Source organism: Amphiura filiformis, chromosome 11 (assembly GCF_039555335.1).
Source record: "Amphiura filiformis chromosome 11, Afil_fr2py, whole genome shotgun sequence".
NCBI lineage: Eukaryota > Metazoa > Echinodermata > Ophiuroidea > Amphilepidida > Amphiuridae > Amphiura > Amphiura filiformis.
Window position 1 is genome coordinate 41,759,727 of NC_092638.1, and position 21,064 is coordinate 41,780,790.

Below are 21,064 nucleotides of genomic sequence, written 5' to 3' on the forward strand. Positions count from 1 at the left end.
CTGTTGCTTCAGACTCACCCTAGGATAAAATATGAGACAATTCATGACTGGGCCTGGAGACACTATTCATGTCAGCTGAGGTATTTAATTGAAGCAATTGTACCTTAACCCCAGCAGCCCTAACTTGCTGAAGAGTATCTTGTGACAGTTAGGATGAAATAAAAAACCACCATGGTTTCTAGTTAACTAGCAATCATATCTAGTGGTAGAGAGGGGGTCCTACCAAGGGAAAAGGGCACTTAGGTTTCATCATGTATAATGTGACAAGTGGGGCTCAAGTATTTTGATCAAGTGGAAACTAACCAGTGCATTTTTCTCCGTTTTCATAATTATTTTGTGATGGTGAGGGGTCTTACCAAGGGAGAAGGGACTTAAATTTCATGTGGTATTGTGAAAAGCAGCCCAACTAGTATCTTGCCACTGTTTTTTTTAGTGAACTATCAGTAGTGGGTCGACTGGACAAGTAATGCCATCCCTGCATACAATGTAAAATGTATTGCATGTATGGTTATGCAATGTATAGTGATGTACCTTTGCAAATGTACCTAATGATCCCCCTTTTCTTAATTAGCCCCAATCCCTTTGAATCTTTCTAACTTGCATTTGTTTTAAAAAGCATCTCTTTCAATGCACTTCTTGCTAGTTAAATCCCAGCAAACTCATCTTGATCTGAAGTTACATTTGTTCACTGTTGTGTTTGGAATGGTTCTTAATAAATTCTTTCATTCTATTTCTCGACTTGCATTCAAATTCATTCACCCTGTATTTTTGCTGAACCATGAAATGGTATCAGCCTATATGAGTGAATGTTACTAGCTTACTTACTTACTAGCTTACTTACTTACTAGCTTACTTACTTACTAGCTTACTAACTGACTAACCATTTGGTCTGAAATGGACATATCTCTAAATGCCACGAAGGTATGACCCCATGAGTGGTGTCATATGAAAGAGGAAAACATAAAGAATATAATAAAAATATTTCCAAGCGTCAGAGGTCATCCTGGGGTCACAGGGGTCAAAAAGGTCATTTTAACGAAAATGCTCGATTGAGCTCAAATTTAAATGCAATGATCCTTATGACATTCTAAGCATGTTTAAAACATTTAAACATTTATTTCAGGTCATTAAGGGGTCATAAAGGGGTCAAAGGTCAAGGTTTTCAAAATGCTCCAATTGAGCTGAAATTTAAATGCAATGATCCTTATGACATTGTAAACATTTAAAAAATATTTTCAAATTCATTTAAGGTCATTAAGGGGTCATAAAGGGGTCAAAGGTCAAGTTTTTCAAAATGCTCCAATCGAGCTGAAATTTATATGCAATGATCCTTATGACATTCTAAACATTTTAAAAACATTTTAAGATTCATTTAAGGTCATTAAGGGGTCATAAAGGGGTCAAAGGTCAAGTTTTCCAAAATGCTCCGATTGAGCTGATATTTAAGCATAATGATCCTTATGACATTCTAAACATGTTTAAAATATTTTAAAATTCATTTAAGGTCATTAAGGGGCAATAAAGGGGTCAAATGTCAAGTTTTCAAAAGCGCTTCAATTGAGCTGAAATTTAAATGCAATGATGACAGTGGTATAGGCCTACCACAATATACTGCCGAAGCCACATGGTTCAGCTATGGTGCGGTTATCGCTCTTGTTTGCTAAAGGTATTGAGTTGTAGATTTCTCTTGATGTTTTGATGATCATATAAAAATACAGGTTTTGAAAAGGGCAAATGTATTTGTAATTTATCATCCTGTTAAGGGAAGGGGTATGAACGTTTGGACAGTATTTATTGTAGGACATTAGAGCACATCAGACATATCGAATTGCATTCTGAATACGAAGAATGTCCTTCTGATATCAAATATTTTGATTTTTTGAAATTCGCAATGTAATACACATTTTATGGCAAATCATTAAAAATTGATATTTTTGATATTTAACAGTAATTGAAAATTTTGACATTTCGTATTGAAGATATGGAATTTTTTTTTCCCAAAACACCAAAAAAAAGAAGGTCTTTTTGGGAAAAAATCCATATCTTCAATATAAAAGGTCAAAATTTTCAATTGATCGTCGACTTTTCCTCCCAGCTACATACACTTTAAGAATATATCATTAGATTTATAAAATTTATTTCGAGGACTGTTATATATCAAAAATTTGAAAAATATCAAATTTTAATAATTTGTCATAAAATTTGTATTATATCGTGAATTTCAAAAAATGAAAATTATTTGATATCAGAAAGACATGCTTCAGTATTCAGAATGCAATTCGATCGTCTGAGGTGCTCTCATGTCCCACAAAAAATACTGTCGAAATGCCATAAACGCTCATTCTAGATCCCTTAATGGGATGAAATTCTAAAAGGATAGGCCTATAGTATTTTGATCAATTTTAGTGCCAATTCCTGAGGTCATAGGTTGACCAGCAATTGATCAGAGCAATATCAATAATTCATATCAATTAGTGTTTACATGTACTGATACATGGGCTTTTCAATACTATTCAGTTTATAATCAGTTTTGCCAGTTTCTTGGTTTGCACCCCCAATTGGGCTACTTCAGGCTTTTGTTCAACTTTTGTTGATTTTTCTGTCTGCCTGATAGAATCTAACAGTGAATGCAACAGTCAAGTATTTGAATCATTCAATTTAGAGTTGATTTTGATGAAGAGGAGAAAATGTTAAGCTCAAACTTGGTGTGTTTTTGTCCATGTCCAACACCACCTAGAGGCACTATATAATTGTGGCAATGCTGGCACTATTGATGATACTGTTGAAATCAATAGAACTAAAGTTGAGTCACACTTGTATCTGGTGGTACTAAATACAGTGAAATTTTAATAGATCAAAATTTGGCATATTTGACGACATAGCAGCTGTTTTGGTTGAAACATTGAATAGAGAATATAAATATTCGCATTCAATATTGAGATGGTTTAAAATAAGCTTGTAGGAATAGTCATGTTGTTTTGAATGATAAGAGCTTGGAAAATGCCAAATTTGTTAAATTGGAATTGTTTCATCTCAATGTTGGCAGTGTAACTGTATTAAAATGCAAATTTCTATCACAGTTTAGTTACATGTGTTTACCACTATTACTTCAGTCCAAGATGAAAAATGATAATAATGATGATATTAATAGGGGACCGATCACAAACACTTGTAAGGGGGGTGCCTGATGCAAAAACATTTTATCGCAAAAAATTGGGTCAACCCCATAGAAAAGTATATAAACTCAATTTTCCAGGCCCCCCCCCTTAGGAGGCTCAAACATTTTCAGGGCCCCCCTTTTGCATCAGGCCCCCCCCTTACAAGTGTTTGTGAACGGTCCCTAAATAGAAGTCATGTAGCATTAAAAATTGAAAATAAAATGTGGGTGGTGAATGTGCTGTTGCTGCAGCTGATCGGTGTTGAGGATGACAATGATAATTTTATAATGATGATGGTAATATTGATGATGATGATGACAGTAATAATGGCGGAGGTGATAACAATGAGAAGAGGAGGAGGACAGTGATGACAAATTTGATATGTTAAAATCCATCTTGTAATAAACATGTATGATGCATCACTTTGGAGAGCTTTATGCTTAGCCCCAATTAATGAATCTATGGCAAACATAAATTGCACAAATTAGTTAAGAGCAACTTGTGAATTTAGATGTAATTGCTGCTTATGTAATAATTGCATATTTATGCAGCATGGAAAAGGGTCAATGTTTTTTATTACATTAATAAATGAAATGAACTATGAATCGGGATTTTGCAGAATTAGTGTCAAGGCAAGGCATGATAAAAATCAATAGTTGTATTGACATTATGGTCTTAATGGGGAAATAGCTTTGTCTGATGTTATGTACTGTTACAGGTAGTTCGACATGGGAATTAGGATCTGACTCTGTTTCGAAACCTATAGATGCAACCATGGCAGATGGAATTTGATAGGGAAAAATGCTCAAGCACTATGTTTGAATAGGAGGGGATACTTTAATTTTGGTTCATGTTGATATGACCACCATACATGCCTACTATAATTTTGATGTCAAAATTTAAACTTTCCTTATGCGGGCCCATTCATTGTTAAAAAGCTGACCATTTTGGACGGAATCAATAGAAAGAAGGTTCCCACAAATGTTTGTCTGGGTATTCTACTGAAGTATCATTCTAAATTACCTAAACAAGGCAGGCAATCACTGAAAGTTACTAAACATTTGGAAATTTGCAGCAGTGCCCTCCATGTTGGACTGAATCTACCATGTCGGATGGAATGAAATGAACTGGCTATTGAATTTCATTTTGGTATTGTTAACTTGTAGATGAGCTATCAATATTTATCAGGAATTGTTAAATTTATATCAATTGCGCCAGCCCCCTCTAAGCGAAGTTGGGATGTTGCGCTAAAAATAGATTGGGGTTTTTCCAAATCGGACTGACTACATTTGCTAACCTTGCTTCTATTGTCTTGTCCATTATGATGATAGGTTTATATGAAAAAATAGCCTACAAAGCTTGTTCTTTTGCTAAATTTCACTTGATTTAACTAGTCTAATTTTCGGTGATCGGTGCATTACATCGGCGGATGAAGGAAAAATTGGCTGATGTTGATTACCACTGATAAGCTAATAATCGGCCTGATTCAGAAACTGCCAATCTGATTGGTTGGTCCCTAATAGTTTATTAGCACTGAAAGTGATTGTAGGTAATGGCACTTGGCAATTTTTTTTCATGTGAAGCACTCTTCAAGTTGACCTGAATTTCATGCATTGTTTATCATCCAATGTCCTGGACCTCCACTCCAAGCCGATATGGTTACGTCTTCAACACGGTCAGATTTCCTATTCTACAGAAGTATTAGAGGAATGAAAGGTTACGAGGATTTCAAGCCAATTTAGTAAATTTTTCATTTGAGGAATTGTCACGGATATGAAAGAGTTTGCCACCTACGTACCATGCTGTAGCTTGCAGTGTAGGATTGTTGGGATTGAGCATGGTTGCCATATCACACTAGGTGCATTCAGCATCACACCTAGGTCAGAACTAGCCCCGTTCTCAAACTGCGACGCCTCTCGAACAACGAGCGAAGCGAGCAGTGAGCGCAAAATCTTTAAATCATCAGTCAGGTATCAGAGTACAGCACAGAAGCCTGTGCTAACCTAGGTTGGCCATGGAAGTAGCCACTAGGGATGGGTTATTCCGTTTATTTTCCTATACGTTTAACGCATCAGTGATGCGTGCGTTTAACATTTTAACACGCATTGATCCAGCCCCGTCTGGCAGCAAGATTTCATGAATATACGATAGGTACGGTGCACCTCACAAAAACGGAATTTCTAACACAATATGTTAGTACCAATGGCGCCGTACATAAGGTAAAATTCGCGAAGTCAACGGCCCAAACATGTCAGAAACTATGCATTATTTCGACGTATTAGTGTTAAATAATGAATGTGATTATGGACAAGATTACTACATCAAGATTCAATATGAGCTACCCTATTTATAGATGAATGTTAATAAAAGGTCATTTAACTATAAATTCTGGTCACTTCAAGACAAGCCAATGTTGCATCCACAAAAATTAGAGTCATGCGGTAGCATGACCAGCAAGTTTTAAAAAAAACGACTGATAAAGAAGAATAAGCAGATGCACCGCAAGACTATATTTACGAAACAAAACGCTATTGTTCTATGATATTTTTCGCTGGGTACAAAATATATCTAAAATCATGCTAAATCTTATTTACTGTCCAAAGTGTAATATTTTAATAACTCATTAATTCAAAAAGTTACACCAATCTTACAGTCAATCCGATTATTTCATAATAAACAAACATTCTTGTTTATTTCACGCTTGTATTTCATAGCCAAAATTAGTGGCAAATCATAGCTAATCATACTGATATCCAGAATCTTTCGTCACTGCTACAGCCATACATGGCTGTCACTGCGCACTACTTTTTGAGATTCACTTTCAAAATATACCCTAGCATTTTCCTGGATACCCTACATACAAATTCTGGATTCCATTCGCCAAAAAAATCAAGTTTTTCACAATTCTTTTATTCTTTCCGGACCACAGCATACATTCATATTAATAAATACTCCACTTTCACACGTCGTTATATCGAGACGTCCACGTGGCGAAGTGGTTAAGGACATGGACTTCTAATCCATTTAAGAAGTTTTGCTCAAGTTCGAAACTTCCCATCACCTTTTTTTTTTAAATGTTTTATTAACCAATTTATTGTCATAAATCAAGAATAACACCATTTCGAACATCCATTGCTATTGTGATATTATGTTTTTTTTCATCAAACAAACATGTTTGATTTTTTTATTCACATTTAGGCCTAGGGCCTACTTTCACCATGCAGATGCTTTCACCATGCCTGACGATCATGATATTTCCGAATCATTTCACATTTTGGATGCATTGTAGCCGACGGGGACCCAACTAAAGGCTGCTAGTCAGGTGTAGGAATGCGTGTATTTGGATTTGTCTATATAGACGAATCCAACGAGCCAAGTCATGGTCAGGATTTGGTCGGCCATCTTTGGTTTCCCGCTAGCACCAACCTGGGGTTTTGAGCGCCCGATTGTGCAAATAAAAGCCTCCTAACACCTAGAAAAGATGCAAAGACGAGGAGGGTTAATAGAATAATATATACAATAGAGGTAATCCTGACGCATCCATTCATACATAGTCCTTTTGTTCATCCATTTGTACATCTATGAATAGAAAGGAAGGGATTACCGTGGCGGAATTATCTCTATTGTATTATTCTATTAACCCTCCTCGACCTTATCTAGGTGTAAGGCGGCTTCACAACTGTTGGAACTGTATTGTGTTGTAAACTTAAATCATTTTTTTGTCTACCTGTGTTTTCGCGGAAGGTGTAAAACGGGTGATGGAATGCAGTTTAAAATTTCCGCCAAGGCCGAATCATTTCACATTTTGGATGCATTATAGCCGACGGGGACCCAACTAAAGGCTGCTAGTCAGGTGTAGGAATGCGTGTATTTGGATTCGTCTATATGTGTGAAAAAGTATTGTTCCACTAGTATGGAAGGCCAACAGGGACAAAAACGTATCCAAAAAGAGACAACCAAATATGTAAGGCCATTAAAGTCATACGTAAAGACAAATTAGCAAAGCGGCAAAAATACCCAAATGCCTATTGCAAGGAGGGACTGTCCCCACCACCATGACCACATACACACGGAAACCCCGATAGAGAGCAGGGTTTGAAGAATGAGGCAAATTAAAACCACAAACCGCTAAAGATCACCAACAACCGCCGCTCAATAGGGATGTCAAACTATAGATTGCCCCACATGGTTACAAAGAACCACAAACCGCGAATTTTGGATATCCACCTAAATTGCCCCGCGAGGCTACAAAGAAGTGTGGTTATCCAACAAGCTTAAGCTATAAATTATCCCCCCCCCCCCCCTAGAGACTACAGGGCTTGAAGAATGAAGGAAATTAAAAACCACAAATCGCGAAAGACCGCCAACAACCGCCGCTCAATAGGGATGTCAAAGTAGATTGCCCCGCAGGGCTACAAAGAACCACAAACCAAAATATGGATACCCAACCAGTTTAAAAGACAATTTAGCCACCGATAGAGGCCAGGGCCTGAACAAGTAGAGAAATTAAAACCACAAACCACGAAAGAACGCCAAAAACCGCCGCTCACTAGGAATATCCAACTAGATTGGCCCACAGGGCTACACAGAACCACAACCTGTGAAATTTGGATATCCAACAAATTAAAACCACAAACTGTGAAAGACAACCAACAACCGCCGCTCAATAGAGACATCCAGCTAGATTGGCCGCAGAACTTCAAACCTACCACGCACGCAATATAGTTATCCAACAATTTAAAACTATAAATTAACCCCCGATTGAGGGTAGGGCATGAAGAATGAGAGAAATTAAAACTACAAACCGCGAAAGACCGCCAACAACAACCGCCGCTTAATAGGTAAATCAACTAGATTGCCCAGGGAAATACAAAGAACTATCAACCGCGAAATTTGGATATCCAACTAGATTGCCCCTTGGCTACAAAGAACCACACACCGAAAAGTATAGTTATCCAACGAGCTTAAACTATAAATTAACCCCCGATAGAGGGTAGGGCATGAAGAATGAGCGAAATTAAAACTACAAACCGCGAAAGACCGCCAACAACCGCCGCTTAATAGGTAAATCTAACTAGATTGCCCCGCAGGTCTACAAAGAACTATCAACCGCGAAATTTGGAAATCCAACTAGATTGCCCCGCAGGGCTACAAAGAACCACACACCGAAAAGTATAGTTATCCAACGAGCTTAAACTATAAATTAACCCCGATAGAGGGTAGGGCATGAAGAATGAGGAAATTAAAACTACAAACCGCGAAAAACCGCCAACAAACCGCTTAATAGGAAATCCAACTAGATTGCCCATGAAAGGGCTACAAAGAACTATCAACATGAAATTTGGATATCCAACTAGATTGCCCTGCAGGCTACAAAAACCACAATCATTAAAACATAATTATCTTGCTAAGTCGTGGCACTTAGGCGCTTCCGTAGTATAAGCCTTGCTACATAGTTTCAATTTGAAGTAAATCGGACTCTGTGTCTCGCTGGCATAAATCAACATTGGGTATGTGTTGTCCATATTTACATTTTCTTAGTTGCCTTGAATAATTAAAGTATATTAAAATGTATATGTATTCCTATTAACATTACAGTCACGCGGTAGCTGTGACCAGCAAGTTTTAAAAATAAACGGCTGATAAAGTTTTATCAAATTATGTACTGTCATAAATCAAGGATAACATAATTTCAAACATCTATTTTTCTTTTTATTTGTTTTATGGATTACTTCGTATCCCGATGACTTTCCAAGCTTAGAGCTGCTTGGCTACATTCATAAAAGAAAGAAAATCCACCAAAAAAGCGTTGACAACGTAAAGAAAGCAGCACGTTTAAAAAGCCCCCACCTCGGCTCACTTTTTGAAACTTGGTCCCATTTTGAATATCAACAGCAAATCGGTGTTTTTAACGTTTAAACAATAGTATCATTGTCATTAACATGCCTACTTGTTATTCGTTTAATTCAATCATTGGTCATGAACTTAATAATTATCATAAAACAAAACATATATATAAGGATATTGGCCAAGAACAACATAATAACCTTTCTGATCGTTCCAGAATGCTAACAACTTAATATCGCATCGGCACATTAAAGATACATAACACTTCTGGATATGTTTTAAGTTGATAATTATGACCAAGATTAAATCAGTATCTTTTACAAATGGGACCAAGTTTCAAAAAGTGAGCCGAGGTGGGGGCTTTTAAACTTGCTGCTTTCTTACGTTGTCAACGCGTTTTTTGGTGGATTAAACATTACAGCCTGACATAGGGAGCTCATATAACATAATTATCATCTGCACATTTTGAATCATTTGTTTTGGGACTGTGTATGCAGGAGGGTCATACAATTTTCAACCGTGGGGGGGGTCATAAAGAAAAATTAACCCTCATCATCACTGACATTTGGGAACCCCTATTCAAAGAAAATGACAGCCCCCTAAGTGGCCAGAAAGGATTTAGTCAACTTTAATAGAGATGCAAAAGGTTTAATAAAAATCCCTTTAAAAGGGAGAGCTTGGCCTTGGAATACCCAAACTAAATGAAATATATCAAAATAAATAAATACAAAGAACATACTACACTACAGGAACTCATAGGCCTATTGCAGTAGGCCTATACTTGGTTATATGAAACGATCTGATCCAATCAGTCCAAGTCAGCACTGGCCCTTTACATACCTGCTCCAACAGCAACTACCATCTAGGAGTACGGTACCTGACATATGCATTATTACCTTCCTACCTATAGGCCATATATACCTACATATAAACATAGACAATATAGATGGTCTGTGCTATGAAATACAATGTACCTTAAACCTATACCTACATGTATACAACCTAGGCTACTACCAACCCACAACCTAAATACCCACATACCTATAAAACAGTAGTTTCTGCCAAACGTCAAACATGACTGACAAACACCACATTAAATCAAGAATTTCGCAGTAACATAGTCCATGGAAGTAAAACACATGAATAGACTGTGATATTACACTCTCTTATACCATGTATACTGTGATCCGAAAGTTCATTAACCACCAAAATTGTTCTTGGTCAATTGTTCCATGTCCAAGGACAATATAATAATTTAGTTAAATTTATCTTGGAAACCGAAGCAAGTTCCATATTACACCTGTCAACAATCATAAAAACTCATCATCCTCCAGGTTAAAAACAATCACTACTGAGCACTGCTTTGTGAGGGAAGCGAGGTTATCTGGGAGGTTGCTATTTCATCCCTGGGTTAACATGGTCAAGTCAAAGAGTTCACTGCTGAATATATAGCTAAATGAATTGAGTCATGGGGGAATGAGGCTACTCTTTAGCCTCCTGCAAACCCACAACTTAAATTTTGAGCATTATCCTACAACATTGTTTTACTGAGGATGAAGCAATGCATGTTAACAAGGCTAGTTTCCTACTTCAGGTCAAAGGCCGAGGTCGCAAACGAATGATAATATTGCTTGGCCTGTAGCCAAGCAAAAAAAATAAGGGGATATTGCCATTGGAAACTGGTAGGGCTGTTGTCGACATTATTGTCAACGAAGCAATTTTCTTGATTGTGGACAAGCATGGCCTAATTGTCGACAAGACTAGTCATTAAAAAGATTAGAGATATTAAGATCAGCATTATTTACCATGAAATAACTTCTTGGTATACAAAAAGTAATAAATGAGCATCAGATGACAATGATATAGTGGATTAGTAGACTTCATTTTGTAGTGGTTAGTTACCGATTTTAATTTTGACTATGCGTAGTTGACGATAATGTTTTGATATAAATAAGGATGCATCATGTGGTCTCTGAACATAACATTTGTAGTACTACACTTAATTGATGTATTGCTTTGTCGACAACTTGCTGATGTATAGGATCTTGAGATTTGACAATTGTCGACAATGGAAGTTCTACTTGACAACAGCCCTAGAAACTGGTGACTTTTTGCGGAATTAAACCATTTAAATGTAGCCCAATCGTGCAGATAACACGCCTTGTAGCAACTCTGATTGCATGATTGAATTGCCTGTGTAATTGCTAACCAGACTAGTGTAATGTTTATTGACAATGCACTGACATTATTGTCTATGACCCAGTATGGATGGCAGGTGTAAATTGGATTTCACAAGTTACAATTGCCCTGCAACTTAACCAGGTGTAACCCAATGTTTTCCCAAAGTCAGTTTCATTGCACAATTACCTGTGAATGTCATATCAAAATTTTAAAAAAAATATCACAAATTGCTGAGAAGGTGCTCCCTCATGGCAAATAGCTTTGGAATATGGGGTTGTCATGTCCATAGCCAGGCTGTCTTGTGACCAAGCAAGTCAAAAGGATGTGTTAATCAGGAGCAGGACTATAGCCTATAAACTGGCGGCACTGTGTTCCAATATCTGTGCTGGCAGCCAGTTGATTTGGGCAATGGGCAGTGGCCTTATCTATGGAGAGTTCTAGATCCTCTACCCCAGTGTTCTTCTCTCTAAAGTCTGTTCGGCTTATAATGGGCATAAAAAAGAAAAAAAAAGACTAATAACATTGAAACTACAAATTACAAATAAAACTTACGTCTATGACTTGGGACTACAAATTAAATGTAGCAATTTGAATCAGAGATGTACATGTAAATAGCAATGTACCATAGAACAGGTGATTCTCAGTTATTTTTCATGCTCAGTGGTCTTGCACATGTTCAATACATATTTGATGCAGAATACTTTTGGTAGGCAAATAAATTGTCAGGTTTTTGGTCATCTGTTATCAATAACACTTTGAAATGATCATGATATAAGATGCTATTTAGCATATTTTGGCCTAAATGGTATCATTTCGGCATACTCATGATATTTAGTGAAGTTCTGTTTGGATGTCACAAAAATGTTCAGCATTGATTATTGATATCAGTATGGAATACTTGTCAAAAATGTACCCTTTCCAGTTAGAATAAAATTGTTTGCAATTTTGAAATGATGTACATGAAATTTCCTTAGTTCAATATCTTTATGGACAAAATGACAAGATCCATGTTTTCCTTTATAAATTATAACTGCACCATGTGACATGAAATCAGCAAACTAATAAGAATAAACCAAAAGTAGGTAAAGATTCATGATAGCTATATTGTAGTAAATCCATTTTTCACTAAGCTATATCTGAAGTAGCGTAAAAGTATGTTGAGAAGCATAAAAGCTGTCTGCTCCAGCACGTATGCATGCAAGCAAGCAAGGCTCTTGTATAGTAAGTCCTCCTCCTGGTGGCTAAAGCTGCGTAAATGATCTGTGACCATTATCAGAGGACCGCAATGGGAGTTGGGCTAGCTGAATTGATTGGGAGGACAGATTTGTTTGACTCCTCCGTGATTGGACGGCTGTAAAACATGTTATATATAAGTCTGCCATTAAACAGCACAAAGATTTTGTTTTAATGGCAAACTTGTTCAATAGTTCTGGATCAATACAAACATTGGGCACTTAGATTCATAATATAGATATCTGAACATATATCTTGCCTAGGAACTCGGCAAATTATGTATAAAATGCCATCTAATACTAAATTTCAGTAGGTATTAAAATTTGGTAATTTTTGCAATGAACACAGATAATTTGGAAATTTGTATACCTCTAAATTGATAAATTTTGTCATTTTGACCTGTAGAATATGAAGTTAAATAAAAAAAAATGCCATTAGTTGAAATTTAGTCTTAAGCAGTTTTTGGAAAAAGTGATAAAATCACAGGAACAGCCAAACCCTTGCCTTAATGGACACAGGTTTTGACCAAATATCTACCCAATTCAAATTCAATTACATATATTTCTACCTTAATTACATTTACAAAATAGATATCTTATAATAACAATAACAATAGAGGATTTATGGTGTGGCTGTTAGCCTGTCAGTCCGCATAACATACTTTCTATAGATCCTTTACAATCTGTCATTTACCATTGTAACTCAATACAAAATAATAACATATATATAAACATACAAACTGCTTACAGCTAATTTTTTGTATTTCTTCCAAGCCTCACAGGGCAATCAATTTCAATGTTCAGATATCAATGACATAATTGATCTATTTTTTATCGTCCAAATTCATATTTATCGGTAGTATTTATCTGTAATATTCTCAGCGAAGATCTGTTTTTTTGAAGACGGTGTAACTCTGATCATTTTTAATATCGCTAATTGTATGTAACAAGTGCGTCTTGGGGGAGCAAAATGGGAAACGATCAAAATGAAATATGAAAATTTCAATTTTGGAGAGATAAAAAGGGTATTGTCCCCAGTGGAAGATTGAGTAATAGGAATTGTGAAGATGAAATTCAATATTTTTTCCTCTTTGGTGTGTGAAAGGGAATAAGTTGAGTGTCTATGGAATCATATATTTGCAAGGTGTGAATTAAGGTAAGTAGTCAGGCTCCATGTCTTGAGCAGATGAAACAAACGTGTGGTCAATAAAGGATTGGCTGGGGTTGAATTTTAATGCTAGGTTTTTGCATAACGATTGAACGTTTCATGCTTCAAAAATTAAGTGTCACTTCTCCTGTGAGGCAAATTTTGAGGCTAATTTTGTAAATTTGCAAATGGGGTTGATACACCGGCGGTTGCACAGGTAAATGCCCAGACTCAGCTGTAGTGTCCGGGAAGCGATGCATGGGTTAAGAAAATGAAAGGGAGTATCGTGAGGTGTGAAATAATTGCAAGCGTCACAGTTGTATGAGATGGGAAAGAGTAGATAGTGCAGGTTGCACACAGGGGCCTCACTCAATAGTAATCAGATTCACGTTGTGAATTTTCCAGCACAAGTACGAGCCTTGGATCAATCTTGTACAATTGCGAGTGTGTTGATAGTCACGATTTTGTTCCGCAGCCAAATTCCCAAGTCCCAGACCAGGATTATTGATTACACTGCTGCTGCGTTATTATATTACTTGGTCACTGGCTTGGTATCTTCATGTAGTTGTCCTATTTTTGTGTATGTTTAAATAAATAAATAGGGATTTTCATGTGTGTAATTAGTGAAATGACGATATGGAGGAGGGGGTTATGTGCGAACGTTCACTACTTTTACAGTAGTTATTTGAAATAGATATGTGTAGGTATTCAATGCTAGGAAATCAAGCCTTTAGCAGACAGGTGAATTTTGATTCAGGTCGGTCTGTTTGTAAACTCGGCAGTAGCAATATTTTCACAAATCATTTAAATGTTTGTTTCTTTAATAGTCTTAAAGGTACCATGAAAATGGATATAAGTGAAGTAGTTGGTCTTGAAATTTTGCAGTTGAGTTTGGCTGCTAACTCAAAACAAGGCTTAACTGTTGAAGATCGATTTCAGTTTAAATATTACCCCAGTTAAAATGATTGCACTAAACATTTAATAGAGTTTTGCATGGTTATAGGTTCAACCTCACAAAATCGGCCAATCTCAAATTCGTCACCAATAAAATCAGGCAGTCTGAAGAACCACCATGTAAATACTGTCCATATTTGTTTTCATGCTGTCATCGGAAACAGGGGCGTAGCCAGGGGGCATCATCCAGGGGGGAAATTCCCCCCGACATTTTTTCAGGGATAAAAGAGGGAACGGCAAAGAGTAGAGTGTCATTGAAATGACTAAAAATGAGACAAAAAATTGACAAATGGAGATGAAAATTTGGCTCCCCCCACTGAAATTCTGGCATGGATGAGGTTAACAGAAGTTCGGATTGGCCGGTCCAGTGTGGAAAAAAAAAAAAGATTCGGTCCGAATCAGGCAGTTCTGTTCCAAATTTTTTGGGTCGGGTCGCTATTATTTGGGGAATGCCAGGATAGGGCTGGAAAAAATCTTGCCCGGCAGGGCATATCCTGTACCAAAAAAATCTGAAAGCACTTATTTCACATTGTTCGAACCCTAATGTGCTTATAATGATTATATTGTATCAAAATGTGGTTCAACTGGAAAAGCAAACTCAGCCATAATTACATTGCATTTTGGTTTGTGATTTCTACATTTCTTTCAAATAAAATTAGCTGTGAAATCAAATGCCCTGTAGATACAAACAGATAACTAACTGCCCAGTCCTTGCTAGCATGCTCGCTTGGGGCATTCCCCGATAAGGTTATTGTCAACTAAAATTCAATTTAAAATGCAACTTTGTAAGGAAATCAAGGAAGTTACACTGTAAACAATTTGTGGAGTGACGATCTAGGGCTAATAAATTGAAAGAATATGTGGAAACCTTGACAAAGGTTAACTATTCTAATTAGGTTCTGTGTGCGAGGAACACAGTATGATGTGTCAGAAGGCAGCTTTGAATTTCTCCCAAATAAGTGGCAAAAGTGTTGGATTTGGAACTTCAGTTTTGTAAGAAAAATCTCTACACAAGCATTTGGGAATGAATCCTCCAAGTAGAAATTTGGCATATAGTAGCACATTACCCAACAACTAGTGAGGGGTGTCTACTGTGTAGGGATGTGTGTAAAAAAAAAGGTATGTGTTTATAAAGTCCTGAAGATTACAACAGGACAAGCACAAGCAGTGTCTCCGTCATGTTGCAGTAACTCAAATGGTCATCTTAGTTGACATCACATGGGATCATTATCTGACTCAATCATCATCCACCAGAGGACACAGCTCCTGCTTCTTCATACCTCAAACCAGCTCTTCTGTGAACTCCTTCTTCCCTCAAACCATCCGGGACTGGAACAACCTTCCAGTAGATTCAGCTGGGTACCCATCACTCAACGCCTTCAAGTCAGTGTTGAGGGATCGTCCACAGAGATAGCTCTTCCTCTCATCTCTTTTTACTTCAGTTCCAGTCGTCGTTGAACCGACACATGCACACAAAAGCAGTGCATCGATCTTCGCTCATGCAATGCCTGCATTTTATAGGAAGGAAGGAAGGAAGACCTACAAACATGGACCTCCATCCATTTTTAGGGTGCTTTTTGAAAGTCCATGTTCACAAATGCCACCCTCTTGTCAATACAGCCCCCCAGTTGGTTTGGTATTATCTGAAGAAAAACAAAATTTCCACAATAGCCCGGGCACAATAGCAGATTTTACAAGTAGGGATGTACTGGTTTTAGATTTGGTCGAACATCGATGCACTTGGCAACTTCATTGAATGTCGGGAATTGTTCATCATCTGCAATTTAGACACAGCTCACTACCAATCAAGAAATTACATGGGTATGCCAAGATCAAACCTTCTCCAAGTAGGTTTTTACTCTGGTTATTACATACAGTGGGTTGTACTGGTAAATAGCCTGGACATACTGGCAAAGTCAGAGAGCTGTGTTTTGCAGTGTTGTAAATAGAAAGAGCCAGTAGAAACCAGCATACTTGAATGCTCATTTGGCTGGCCCCTTACTTCAAAGTTGAGAATGAGAATACACCAGATAGGAACATTTTGTAACCGACTCTGGCTACAACCATGTGGACAGGAAAAATACTTGAAACATATCAAGTTGAAACCATGCATGTTGGAATCCAGTTTGGTATTACAATAAACCATTGTAATTAGCACTGGTATCAAACTTCAAAAAGGGATTCAAATTGGCCTCTTGTTTTTCACTGTGTTTATTTGACTAGTGTCTGGTGCTGACCCATCATACATGTTTATGACTGGTGTCAGAATGGCTGGATGAGTGCCTCTTGAAGATTGCAGAGGAAAAGAGAAGACAGGAATAGGGTCAATATGAGGGCAATCAATGCTTATGAAACTTGCATCAGTGTGGTATCTGGGCAGATTGAAAGCTAGCAGGAAAATGTACTTGTCACAGGAATTTATTTACAGACCTTTCAGCTGCATTTTGTAAACAGATGACTATGTATGTGCAAATTGTGAGCTAAACATCAGGTCAGAGCTGCTGACAAGCAAGACCAAAAGTTTTTGTTTTCATGGATTTGTCAATTTTATTTAAGCGAAGCTGTGTTGAAGTGCTACTATGGAAAAATATTGAAATAGAATAGAGGCCTATACCACAAGAAGTGGAGAATTGAACTTTGCATGATTGGTTCTGTGAGCTGTGGACAACCATTGGATATCTTAGAACAGGGCTATGTTTGGCACACACCCACCCACCACACCCACCCCCACATGCAAATAAATTAATAAACATAATTTACCTGCACATGTTTTTTCTAGTAATTTATTTGGTTTTATTTCAAAAGTATATAACTCTGTTGTATCACATGTCAAAAGAGAAATTATCACTGGCTAGAGATTTTGCCATACAATCCAAGCCTCCATTATCAAGTATCAAGTTTTCACATCTCACAAGTCAAAAATACAAATTGAAGAAAAAGAGACCTGAAGCTTCTCAAGTGTATCAAATACACTATAAAAACATAAAGAGTTGAGGTTATCACCTGACCCAGCCCAGCTACAATTTCAACTTCCTATTTCTGTCTCACATCCTAGCTCTCATTGCTTCAGCCATCTCATTTAATTCTTGTTGAAATGCCAACAACGTTTAGTTGTTTTACAAAAAAGAAGAAGTTTTGAATAACAAAGAAGTATTAAACAGTCATAGTTTTATCATAGCTCCTTGGACGGATAATATGACGCTACGTCTTGTTTCTTGGCGAGAAACCATAGCTGACTGTTCAGCCAATCATGCCAATTACTTCAAAGTCATGAATAAATTTGCGTTTGTAAGAGAAAGTCATGAGTTGTTCACAGTATTGATTGAATGGGAATTAGATTAACCAAGTGTTCTTGGCTCGCTACTACTAGGAATGTCAGCCAGCCATGCCAGCCAGCCAGCCCACCTTATAATACAAGCTTGCATGTCTAGTGGTTTCTCTATTCAAATCAATGCATAGAGATACTTCTCAAGAACTGATATACTGATACTAGGCATGTTTAGACTCATTTCAATGCATTCTTCATCCATAGTCTAAACTGGGGATCATAAAACTGAAATTATGAAATGTTTTTATCGCATTTTGTAACCATCGCTTGTACTTGCCATTGGGAGGGTTAAACCAAATATACGCAGTAAAAGCAAAATTTGAGAAACGTTAATGAAATAACTGCTTGTTTTATTTCATTTCTATACGAATAAATGAATTCAGGAAGTAGTGATGATCTACAATGGGTGGTGGGATGTTTTGATAACAACATGGGAATTTTGTCTTCTTTTTTTGATCAAAGACATACTGATTGCTGATTTCTTTGTATTCCTGATTGAATTAGGTAATCATTCAAGGTTGCATCTTATAGTGCAGTTTCAATTTAGATAGTAGGCATGTTATATTCATGTACTACCAAAGTCAATACAATTATGTTAAATGTGGAGTGGTTTGATTTCTGATGTGAACTTTATAAAATCTTAGAAAGCTGACGCCACTTAAGATCAATTTCAAAGGATCTTGATTTACTTGAAAAATTTACTATTTGAAACTAGTTAAAAAACACATCTGATGTAAACATTCATTACAATATGATAAGATATTCACTGAACCAATGCTAGGCATGTTTGTACTTATTAACATGATATTGAAATGTTGTATGATTCTAGGTGATCAGAAATAATGAAACTAGTAACAATTATTTTAACAATTTTGTTATTTTGGCTTAACCTTAGTTCTACAAAGTACAATGCAATACAGTACAGTTGTAGCATACTTGTGGCTAAAAAGAAGTCACTAATGTACCTGACAAAATTCTGCGCATGAAACGTCAATGAGATATGAGCTTTGTCCTATATGTATACTTATGTACATCCGTGTGCCAGTCATAACATCCAAGTCTTAAAACCAAGCTCATTATAAGATCACTCAAGAGATGGTCTTAAGGAGCAAAGATGATATTAACAAGTGGTTAGCTAAATCGCTCTTTGGACGTGGCTAAGGGCACCCCCTTGTCGATTCAAGCTAAAATCTGTCCAGCATTCTCGGGCTCGAGATGATAACATTCAGGAAAAGGCCAGAGTATGGTGCGCAATGCTACCTCGCATAATTCTTATGGATATACTTCATTGACCTAAATGCACATGCATGGTTGTATGTTACGATATCGATCTCAATGGTTTTGGGTTGGCATTTACAAAAGCAAAGTTTTCTCTTAAGTGGATAGTTATATGTAGCAGATAGCATGGAACGGCAGCCATATCGGAACTTAACATTGTCATATGTAAATGCTCCAGGGCTTGTAGTTGGTTCATGGCGATGCAGTAGATTGATAATAATGCTGGCATATTGGCAAGACTGAATTACAATTAGGGATTGCATTGATGTTGGAAAAGTCATCTGTCCACCAGAGATGGATTCAAAATTCTTGACCATTTGAATTTAAATAGGAAAAAGGAATTTAATGATCCTTGCTGGGTTTTTTTTCACAGAGCTAAATAAATGTAGGAGTGTGTTTGAGTATGTGAATGTGTGGATGGATTTGTCTGTCTGTCAGTGTGTCGGTGGGGGTGTCTGTCTGTCTCTGTCTGTCTGTCTCTGTCTGTCTGTCTCTGTCTGTCTGTCAGTGTGTTTGGGTGTAGGGGGTCTGTCTGTCTGTTCATTTGTTATGGTGTCGGTATGTTTTTATTATCAAATGGGGTGCACATGTAGCACTGATGGGTAAAGAAGAAAATGAATAGCCAAATGCAAGAATTAGGCCTACTTGTTTGTTTTTGTAAGTCAGTGGATTGCTGAAAGGGACATTTTTTTCACAAAGCAGGAGCACCATTTTGGTATCCTGTGGTAGAAAGCTTCATAATCCTATGGGATAAAACAATGTGTCACCATGGTATCCATTGACCGGATACCCACACTCACACTGAAGGTTTATGATTGCTACTATGGTGACTTATGACTTGAAGATGTATCTTGTTAGATGTTGGTTAATGCAGACGACGGTGGACTACATTATTCACTGTGGCAACAGCCAATATCGTAAACAAAACTGACAATATGACGGCAACACTGCCTGGACATTGGACGGCCCGTGCCGAGTTGTGTTTTTAGCTCTATTGGCCCCGTTACAGAAAAAAAAAAATGCACAAAATATATTTCTCAGTGAATGTATAAATTTTCACATAAAAATAAATATTTTTGATTCAAAATGAATGTGAAGAAAAAAAAATTATAGCGGGAGTGAGCGGGACTCGATCTCGGGACCCTATGCACCGCAGGCGAGAACCGTTACCATTACACCACGCTAACCGTGATACACAATGGGAAAAATTTTAGGTATATATGATAATATCATAAACATACCGTGCGTTATTCATACAAAACATTCAAAAAACAGTACTTACAATGAGGTTCACTGGCGAACCTCAACGGATTTAGACTGATAAAATAGTGCTTAATAACATACGTACAGTTTTGGAATAATTTGAGACATTTTTGTGTTTACGTGTAAAACCAATGACGACGTCAAAATTCAGCCAATCTTGGCTGGCCCCCCCTGGGTTAATGGTGGAATTTGACAGGCTTCAATGACCATTTACTTTTGTGGAAGTTTGACAGCACACAAGCCAGAGAGAACTAAAATGCTTTCATATAATCATGATAAAAGTTGATTCTAATTAAATGGAAGCTTTATAATACAAGGGGCCAGCTGATGTTGCAATCTTATGTTGTAAAAGGTCTGTTGAAATCTATGGTCTAGCCAAGTATTCATTTCATCTTTTATATTTACACAGTGGTTGAAATAAGGATTCATCTTTGAGATAACCCCAAGGTTTCCTGATGAAGCATGCCATGCCAATGGGCTTGTCCAATTTCCTGCCAATACATTTCAAGTGACTTCCTGAATTGTTCCCTTTCAAACATGTGTAACAGTGTGTGGGTAATGAGAGGAATGATGAGGAAATGTTTGGGGAGTTACTTTGTGATATGTGCATACAAGTGAAATTTGCTCTGATTTTGATGTAGACTATCTCAAATTATTTGTCTTGCTGCAAGAACTC

At 37.1% G+C, this 21,064-nt stretch overlaps 1 protein-coding gene across 1 annotated transcript in view; it reads left to right on the forward strand.

Annotated features, from left to right (window-relative positions):
* The window catches only part of LOC140163690 (protein sidekick-2-like), a 385,021-nt gene that overhangs the window by 43,794 nt on the left and 320,163 nt on the right, over nucleotides 1-21,064 (forward strand). The window lies entirely within an intron of this gene.